The sequence below is a fragment of the Otolemur garnettii genome, unplaced genomic scaffold, assembly GCF_000181295.1.
Source record: "Otolemur garnettii isolate 467f Iridium unplaced genomic scaffold, OtoGar3 scaffold00018, whole genome shotgun sequence".
Classification (NCBI taxonomy): domain Eukaryota; kingdom Metazoa; phylum Chordata; class Mammalia; order Primates; family Galagidae; genus Otolemur; species Otolemur garnettii.
The window spans coordinates 6,912,239-6,922,597 of record NW_003852413.1 but is presented as its reverse complement, the minus strand read 5'-3'; positions in this window follow the sequence as shown (position 1 = coordinate 6,922,597).

Here is a 10,359-nt window from a genome sequence, read left to right as displayed (position 1 = left end):
ATAGCTGGGCATTGTGGCAGACACCTGTAGTCCCAGCTACTTGGGAGGCTGAGGCAAGAGAATTACCTAAGCCCAAGAGCTGGAGGTTGCTGCGAGCTGTGACGCCATGGCACTCTACTGAGGGTGACAAAGTAAGACTCTGTCTCTAAAAAAAAATAATAATAGATTAACATCGCGTTGTGGCAGACACCTGTAGTTCCAGCTTCTTGGGAGGCTGAGGCAGGAGATTTGAGCCCAGGAGTTTGAGGTTGCTGTGAGCTAGGCTGATGCCATGGTACTCCAGCTTGGATGACAGAGTGAGACTCTGTCTCTAAAAAAAAAAAATTATTCATCTCTAGCAGGTACTCAGCTATGATTTATCTGCACAGAAACCATGCCCAGCATAAAAAGAAGATTTGCTGGTCTGTGATCCCCATGGCCCGCCCTGGCACCCTTTTTCTGAGTTCGACTGTCAATAATTCAACAAACATTTTCTCAGCATCTGCTAAGTGCCAGGTACCTTTCAAGGTGCTAGTGCCTCAGCTACAAAGGCAAATTCCTCCTGCCAAGAGTGAGAGACATGAGACCCTGTCTCCAAAAATATCACCAGGGCTTGTGGCGTGTACCTGTAGTCCTGGCTACTTTGGAGGCAGAGGCAAGAGGATCACTTGAGCCCAAGAGTTTGAAGTTGCTGTGAGCTATGACACCATAGCACTCTACCAAGGGCAACAGAGTGAGACTCTGTCTCAAAAAACATAAACAAAAGAGTGAGAGATGCCCAGGGCAAAAATACAGGCAATAGAGAGTCATTGAGTTGAGAGTAGGAGTCTATCCAGGACCCAGGAGGGAACAGGTAAAGAAAGACTCAAGCAGGGGAGGCCGGGCTGAGCCTGGGAGGATGACTGAGTATATCAGTCAGGGTCCCAACAGGAAACAGATGGGACGTTTAGATCAAGTAACCAAAGAGAGCTAATCAAGGCATCATTTGCAAAGGGAAGGTGGAAGCAGGGGGAACTTTGTTCACCATATGTCTGAAGGGACAAGGGCGGGAGAAAGAGAGGCTGCAGGAGGAGAGGCCCATCAGGAAGGGAGGGAGCAGGGAACAGACATGCCAACTTCACCAACTTCACTCTTCTGCTGCTTTCCATCAGGTGGAAAGCAAGAGGGCAAGGGAGCCCGTAATAGCCCATAATAGCCCATAACAGCTGCAACAGCATGGAGCAGAGTAGAGAAGATGGAAAGAGACCTGAAAGGGCAAATGGAAAATGTCCAGCACCCAGTTATTAGGGGGAGCAGTAGAAGGAAGGCCCAGTCCTATGGAAAGCCTGGTTCATCAGGGAACAGAAACACCTGGTAGGAGTGAAATGCTGAGAGTGATAAGAGATCAGCTTGAGAAGTGGAGCAGGAGCAGACCATGAAGGGCTGCCTGCATCCTGATAAGAAGCTCTAATCTTATTCTATGAGCAATAAAGAGCTTGGAAGCAGGGGGATGATGTCATTAGGCCTTAGTGAAGTCATTCTGACTGCAGCAGAAGAGAGAAAGTGACCTGAACACAGAAAGCCCAGCTGGGAGGGGCGCATTGGTGAGGACTGAATCTAAGAAGTCACAGTGGGATGTGGAGGATGAATGGAGGTGACGTGGCATCTTGGAATTTCGTTGTCAATCTCCCTTGTGTTCTAGGTACCATTACTGCTTAACAAACTCCCCACCAAACATAGTAGCCATTTCATTATGTTCATAAAATTTTGGGAGTCAGTAATTCAGACAGGATCCAGCTGGGGTGGCTGGTCTCAGCTAGGAAGTCTAGAATGGCTGGGGCAGGAGTTAACTCAGAACAGCTAGGGGCTGGACTCACCTGGGCACTTCTTCATTCATGTATCTGATGCCTGGGCTGGGAGGACCCAAAGCCTGGGCTTAGATGGAGCTGAAGATAGAAGCACCAACACATGATGTCTCCGTGTGGCTTGGGCCTCTCTCAGCAAGGACACAGGGCTCTTAGAGGGAGCACCCCACAGAATGCATAAGAGCGTGTTCTTTCTTTCTTTTTCTTTCTTTTTTTTTTTTTAGAGACAGAGTCTCACTTTGTCACTCTTAGTAGAGTGCTGTGCTATCACAGCTCACAGCAACCTCCTTGCCTCAGCCTCCAGCGTAGCTGGGACTACAGGCGCCCACCACAACCCTCAGCTATTTTTTTTGTTGCAGTTTGGCTGGGGCTGAGTTCGAACCCACCACCCTCGGTATATGGGGCCGGCACCCTACTCACTGAGCCACAGGCGCCACCTGAAAAGAGCATGTTCTAAGGGTATATGTCAAATCTACTAAGTGTAGAGTATGAATGTCTTAACACAATAATTGAGAAAGTACGGTGGAGGTTATGTTAACCAGTTTGTTGTATTTCAAATTGTATATAAAAACCAACACATCGTACCCCATAAATGCATTACTGTACACAGCTTTGATTTAATTAAAAAGAAAAGAGCATGTTCTGAGAGAAGAGGGGAGCTACATGGCCCTTTAGTACCTAGTCTGCGGGGAAGTATCATATAAAGCCATTCCTACTATACTCTACTTATTCAGGGGAAAGGACCGATAGCCCACCTCTCTGTGGAAAAAGTGTAAAAAAAAATTGGTACCACATTCAAAACTGTCTGATTGTGGGGGATTCTGCCCTCCAAACCCTGTTCCTTCTCTCTCCTGATCCTTGTCTCCAAGTCTCATCTCAATAAATGGGACTTTCCAGGTGCTCAAGTAGGAAATCCAGTGTCATCCTCATCTTTTCATCACCCCTATGTCCAGTCCGTCACCAGGTCCTGATGGAGTTATCATAAATACTGTATCTTTCTACCACCCTCCATCCCTACTGCCCCCACCTTCGCCAGGATCCCACAGTCTCCCACCTATACCAGCCTCCACTCTGCCCCTACCTCCACCCACCCGCCCATTGTCTGCAGAAAAGCTGGACTAAGTTGAAAATGCAGCTCACAACACTTCCCCACTAAAAACACCTCTGAGCCTGTTGTTGAGAACAGTCTCACCAGGGTCCCCCCATGAACAATCTCCAAGGCCCTGCACAGTCTGAGCCTGCTCTCCCCCTGCTCAGCCCTCTCCACTAAACACACATTCCTTCATTTCCTCAAACCCTCTAAGCTCTTCCTGCCTGAAATCTTTCACTTTTATTTTATTTTTTTTTATTTTATTTTATTTTTTTTTGAGACAGTGTCTCACTGTGTCACCCAGGCTAGAGTGCCATGCTGTCAGATTAGCTCACAGCAATCTCAAACTCTTGGGCTCAATCCATCCTCTTGCCTCAGCCTCCCTAGTACCTGGGGCTACAGGCACCCACCACAACACCTGGCTACTTTTTCTACTTTTAGTAGAGACATACTTCACTCTTGCTCAGGCTGGTCTCAAACTCCTGAGCTCAAGCAATCCACCCACTTCAGCCTCACAGAGTGCTAGGAGTAGAGGCGTGAAGCACCACACCAGGCTCCTGCCTGGAATCTTTGTTCTTCTGCCTGGGACATCCCTTCTCCCACCCTACATGTGTCTGTCCCTTTCCCATCCTCTGGGGTCTTTTCTTAAAAGTTTCTTCCCCTGTGAGATTTCCCATGCCTAGCCATTATTATTTCAGTCCCCAATGTGTTTCCTAAAACTTTTAACACCATTAAAATATTTCTGCCTTTTGGCTCGGTGCTCGGTGCTCAGTGGTTAGGGTGCCAGGGCTGGCAGGTTCGAACTGGCTGGGCCTGCTAAAAACAATGACAATACCAACAAAAAAAAAAAATAGCCAGGCATTGTGGTGGATGCCTATAGTCCCAGTTACTTGGGAGGCAAGAGAATTGCTTAAGCTCAAGAGTTTGAGGTTGCTGTGAGCTGTGATCTCACTGCACTCTACTGAGAGCAACATAGTGAGACTCTGTCTCTCTCTCTATATATATTTCTGTCTTTTAATTTGTTTTATTTCTGTCTCTCCTACTGAAATTCAACCTTCTGTGAGCAGGGACTAAGTCTGTCTTGTTCTCTGTATCCTCAGCACTTAGCACTGTGCCTAGCGCACTGCAAGGATGAATGAAGGGAACTCCTGGGTTTCTGGCTTGAGTGATCATGGAAGGCAGGCACTTTGGTAGTCCACTTTAGTCAACAGGGAATGGCATGTTTTGGCTATTTCTCAGATTCATCTTTTAGTTCGTTTCGGGGCTTTTCAAGTGGGGCAGGTAAGTCTCACCTGGGACAAAGGGATGGGGTAACTAAGTAGAGTTAGGGGGTCGCTGGGGAGAAGGAAGAAGGAGGGCCAAGGAGTATGGTTTTAGAACATTCATTTGTTCATTGGTTGGGCATTGGCCACATGCCAGCTGCAGTCCCTGACCTTGAGAGGCTCTCAGTGTGCCAGGGGCATACAGGTCCCATGCAGCAGGGCTACCCCTGTGATGCATATGCACGGGGGCAGGGGGAGCCCAGGAAGCCCAGTGGGTAAATGCGCGGGGGCTTCTCCCAGGGCCTCTTCCTCCAAGGCTCCCAAGGCCTGAGAAATGACAATAGGCTCCCCCCCCCCCAAAGTAAGGCCCATGCATACACCTCCTCAGCCCTTGGGAGCCCTGTTGGAGAAGGGGTAGTGATGAGCTGGGAATAGATCCTCCAGGTAAAAAATGATAAAGACTAATCTTGTGTAAGAATAGTAACAGGATCCTAACAGCTGACACTGGCCAAAGCGCTGAGTGGTACCAAAGGAGGAAGAGTGGGCACTGGCAGCATAAGCGTCCCAAAGGTCACTCCACAGAAGACAGGCCTGGAGGGTTTAAACTGCAGGATTCGAGGTGGACATGTGGAGGCTCTTCTTGACCACAAGGACTGTGAGAATCTAAAATTATTCCGCTTTCAGAGCAGACAGTCGTCTAGAACAAACTCAGATGGTGATGGGGGAAGGGGGTGACGGATACATGATGACCTCACTCCCTCGAATGTACTGAGCGACTTACCCCGCCAGGCGCTGACCTCAGACTGGTGGAGGGAATGGATGGGGCGAGATCATCTGGTACAATATGCACCCAGCGCTGGAATGACCAGTCTGGGGACAGGGAGGGAGGGGGTGCCTACCAAGGTGTGGGGACCCGAGGACGGTTTCCTGGTGTTGCCTAATCCTTTGACCTCTACCCAATATATGCAGCATGTGGGGTCCGTCGAGGTCCCCAGGGTGCAGAGGCGCCGCCGGGCGCCCTCCCTTCCCCCAGTGTGACACTGTGCCTAGGAGCGGCGGGGACCCTCCGACGTCAGAGCAGCCCGCGCGCTTGCCGTCATTTCCGGTGGGCTGGGCTGGGCAGGGTGCAGAAGTGGAGGATCCAGGCTGCAGGAGTGGGCAGTGGCGACCGCGCGCCGGCTGCGGCATCAGTGTCCCCAGCCCCGCCCTGACCAAGCAGTGCTCGCGGGGAAGGGCCGTTCCTTCTTACCGGAGCCTGGGAGCTCCTCGGGTTCCGTGTCTGTGCCCTGCTTCCCCAACCAGGACCTGGACTGGCGTGGCCAAGGGAGCTCAGGGAGGCTGTGATGCCCAGGGCATAAGCGCTTCTGGCCCCCAGAGTGTCCAACCAGCCCCAGGAGAACCACAGTGGCCAAGGCTTCGGGGCATGGAGCCCACAAGGAACACCACAAGATGCTTCCTGGCACAGAAGAGGTGCCAGGCTCTGGGGCTTACCAAGGCCAGGTGGTGTGAAGTTCCCAGCCTGGGGCTGCGCTCTCCACCCTGCTTTGTCTAAGTTACAGGCCTGAAATGGATCTCAGGGCTTGTTGGCTGGTAGCTCAGGGAGGCTGAGGAATTTCCTCCTCGGAAGGCAGATCTGGTTTTCCTCCTCTTGGAATAATTTAGAAACCTGCCAAATCTGCCCTGAAGGCGCAGGGAGTGGCTGCACCTGGGAGGCAGTGAAGCCAATCAAGCAAGGGCCCAGCACAGGCCTGGGCACAGCAGTATCCCCCTACTTGGTACACCCTATGACCTGCATAGGGTGCTGGGAGGATCCACCATCCCCTAAACCCCCACATTTGCATCACAGGACCCAAGGGAGTGCCATTCAGCCTAAATCACCCTGCCCGGTGCTTGGGCTCAGCATTGAGAATCCAACCTTCTCCCGCCAACATGTTCCGGCTCTGGAAAAACAAATGCCACCCCATCCCTGATCCCCACCGGCTAACATGGGGACTGCCCATCCCTGCCAGGCAATGCTCCTATGCCTAGGGCAGGGGGAGGATGGCTACAGAAAAGGAGACTATTAGGGCAGAACCAGGTTGAGGGCACAGTTAGTGTAATCAAAGCTAAAAGCAGGGGTGACACAGGAGCTGGTTTTTAAATGTTAGAAGTCACCTAAGGTGTTGATGAAGCATCCTTATCCCCAGGGGCTGGAGCTGATCTTTAAGTTTGGGGGTTGCCTTTAATCGCTCCTGGGCAGCAAGGATGCTAGAAGACCCTGCTAGCATCCTTGCTGCCCAGGCTGGGGAAACTGAGGTAGCCGTGCCCAGGGCTTGGGTCTCAGCTCTTTGCCCATCAGCCTCCTACTTACTTCTGGGGACTTCCTAAGCTCTCTGGAGTACCCCCTGGCTCCTGTGAGTACCTTCCCACAGAGCTGCAGAATGAAGAAATGATGGACAATTGGATAGTTGGGGAGTGAGTGGAGACTGAATCTGTGACTACTAGGTAGGCTTGGGGTCCTGACCAGAAGATCCCTCTGGAGCTGATCCCCCCAACCTGCTTGTCCCTTAGACTTATTTCATCCCCATCTCAATAAGTGGTGCCATCATTGCCCAGTGACTTGAGTTAAGTCTAAGATGTCACTCTGATTCTTAGTCAATTCATGTGCCCATCTCTCAGTTCTACATCCCAGATATTTCTTGTCTGTCTCCATCTCCACTGTCACAGACTTGCCTCTGCCATTGTCCATCCCTTCTAGCTGATTGTAAATGCCTCCAAATTTATCTTCTTGTTCCTCTTCAGTTACATAATCTGAAGCTACCAGAATAGTATTTCACAAATGAAAACAAAAAGGCTTGGCTGGGCACAGTGGTTCACACCTGTAATCCCAGCACTCTAGGAGGCTGAGGCAGGTGGATTGCTTTAAGCTCAGGAGTTTGAGATCAGCCTGAGCAAGAGCAAGACCCCATCTCTACTAAAACTAGCTGGGTGTTGTGGCCGGTGCCTGTAGTTCCAGTTACTTGGGAGGCTAAGGCACAAGGATTGCTTGAGCCCAAGAGTTTGAGATTGCTGTGAGCTATGATGCCACAGTTCTCTGCCAAATGCAACAGAGTGATACTCTATCTCAAAAGAAAGGAAGGAAGGAAGAAAGGAAGGAAGGAAGGAAGGAAGGAAAGAAAAAGTCTCTTGTTGATTCACTTAGGAAAAAATACTTCAACCCTTTCCCATGGCTCTAAAGAGCTAATCTCATCTCTCCTCTCCACTTTTCTCAGTTCCTGATACTGCCTATGTCCAGCTCTTTCCCGCCTGAGGGCCTTTGACTTTGCTGTCTTCTGAGCCTCAGCCTCAGAGCCTCTTCTGCACTCTCCCGGCAGAGCTTGGCTTGTGTGATGCTGTCTCAGCCTTTCGGTATCAACTTAGATGTCACCTTCTGAGAGAGGCTTCTCTTGAATGCTGAATCTAAACCATTCTCTAAACTCACTCTCTCTTTCTGTACCATGTTAATTTCCTTTTTAGCACATATTGCAGTTTGTAATAATTTACTTTATGTCTCCCCACCAGAATAAAAGCTACACAAGTGCAGGGATTGCCTGAGTCTTAGCCATAGGATAGCTATTTTACTTAAGTAGACCATTTTATTGAAGTATAAAAAATTTTCAGGAAAGTACACATATATTAAGGGTTCAAGTAGATGAATTTTCCCAAAGCCAACATGCTTATGTAACCAGTGCCCAGATAAGAAAATAAAATGCTCCCAAATGGGGAGTTATTCTTTAATGGATACAGAGTTATAGGTTTACAAGATGAAAAGAGTTACGAGGCTCAGCACCTGCAGCACAGTGATTACCACAACAGCCGCATACACTGAGGCTGGCAGGTTTGAACCTGGCCTGGGCCAGCTAAACAACAATGACAGTTGCAACAACAACAAAAAATAGCCAGATGTTGTGGCAGGCACCTGTAGTCCCAGCTACTTGGGAGGCTAAGGCAAGAAAATTGCTTAAGTCCAAGAGTTTGAGGTTGCTGTGAGCTGTGATGTTACAGCGCTCTACTGAGGGTGACATGAGACTGTCTCAAAAAAAAAAAAAGTAATGGAGATGGATGTTGTATGACAGTTGGTTGTACCACATTATGAATGTACACATTAAATGGTTAACATGGTAAATTTTATGTTATGAGTTGCCCTTGGTAGAGTGCCATGGCATCACAGCTCACAGCAACCTCAAACTTTTGGGCTATTCGCTTGGCTTAGCCTCCCAAGTAGCTGGGACTACAGGCACCCGCCATAACACCCAGCCATTTTTGTTGTTGTTGTTGTTGTAGTGGTCTTTGTTGCTTGGCAGGCCCCGGCTGGGTTCAAACCCACCAGCCCCAGCTTATGTGGCCGGCACCCTAGCCATTGAGGTACAGGCACAGAGCCTAAAAAAATGTTTTTTTTGAAACAAGGTCTTCCTCTGTTGCCTGAGATAAAATGCAGTGGCATCATCATAGTTCACTGAAATCTCAAATTGCTGGGCTCAATTAAGTCCAGCCCCTCAAGTAGCTGGGACTACAGATTCATGCTACCATACCCAGCTAATTTTTCTATTCTTTTGTAGAGACAGTGGTCTTGTTCTTGCTCAGGCTGGTCTCAAACACCTAACCTCAAGCAATCCTCCTGACATTGGCCTCCCAGAGTGCTAGGATTACAGACATGAGCCACCATTGTAATAATTTTTTAATTAAACATTAATTTAAAAAAACTGCAACCCCCTCAGAGTTCCCCACATCCTCTTGAAGGCAAACACTATCCTGATTAGTTTGCTAGCTTTGAACTTTGTAAAAAATGGAATCATAGTATTGTGATAGGCAGATTCATGACCCCCAAAGATATCCATGCCCTCACTCCCAGACTGTCTGAATACGTTATCTTGCACAATATAAGGGATGCGGCATATGTGGTTAAATTGAGGACCTTGAGATAGGGAGATTATTCTGGATTATTCATTGGGCCCAGTGTAATCCCAAGGGTAGGCAAGAGAGAGGCAAAAGAGATCAGAGGGATGTGCTGTGAGAAGGAGTGCACCTTCTGTAGCTGGCTTTGAAGACAGAGGAGGAGACCATTAGCCAAGGAGTGTGGGTGGCCTCTAGAAAGTGGAAGACAAGGAAACAGATTCTCCCCTTGGACTTCCAGAAGGAACCCAGCTCTGCCAGCACTTTGACTTTAGCCATGTCAGGCTTCTAACCTACAGAATTGTAAGATAATAATAAATTTCAAGCTATAAATGTAGGGTCATTTGTTACAGAAACAATGAGAAATAAATATGGGCGGCGCCTGTGGCTCAAAGGAGTAAGGTGCCAGCTCCATATTCCAGAGGTGACGGGTTCAAACCCAGCCCTGGCCAAAAACTGCAAAAAAAAAAAAAGAAAAAGAAAAATGAATACCAGTATCCTAGTATCTTTTACTCAAAATTTTACTTGTATTATATAATATTCCATTACACAAATATACCATATTTTATTCCTTGACTGTTTTTATGTTTGTTTTTTGGAGGGAGGGTGGACAGAGTCTTACTTTGTCACCCTTGGTAGAGTGCTATGGCATCATAGCTCACAGCAACCTCAAACTCTTGGGCTCAAGCAATCCTCTTGCCTCAGCTTCCCAAGTAGCAGGTACTACAGGTGTCTACCACAACACCTGGCTGTTTTTTAAAGACAGGGTCTCACTGTTGCTCAGGTTGGTTTCAAACTCCTAGCTCAAGCACTCTACCCTCTCAGCCTCCCAGACTGCTAGGATTACAGGCATGAGCCACCACGTCCAGCTTATTTCTTGACTGCTGATGGACATTTGAGTTGTTTCCAGTGTGGACTAATATATGTACATATTTCTGTTGCACACATACAGGAATTGAATCGCTGGATTACAGGGTATGTATATATAGCAGCTGCTGTGATGCATCCCTGACTCTCCAGAAGGACCGATTCCCCTCACTGCTGCTGGCTGGCTATCCCTGCTGCCAGGCCTCAGCTGAAAAGAGCTCCTTTGGCTGAGGTCAAGCACGTTTCCTAGGAGCAGTCTGCATGCATTCAATGACTAGTTGACGTGTAGAGATGGGTGGATGTAAAAATTCCTTCCCCTGATGACACTTGGAATAGCTTTGAAGGGTTAGCCCAGATTCAAAGCTCTTCAGGGATCAGAGGAGGCTTTTTTTTTTTTTTTTTTTTT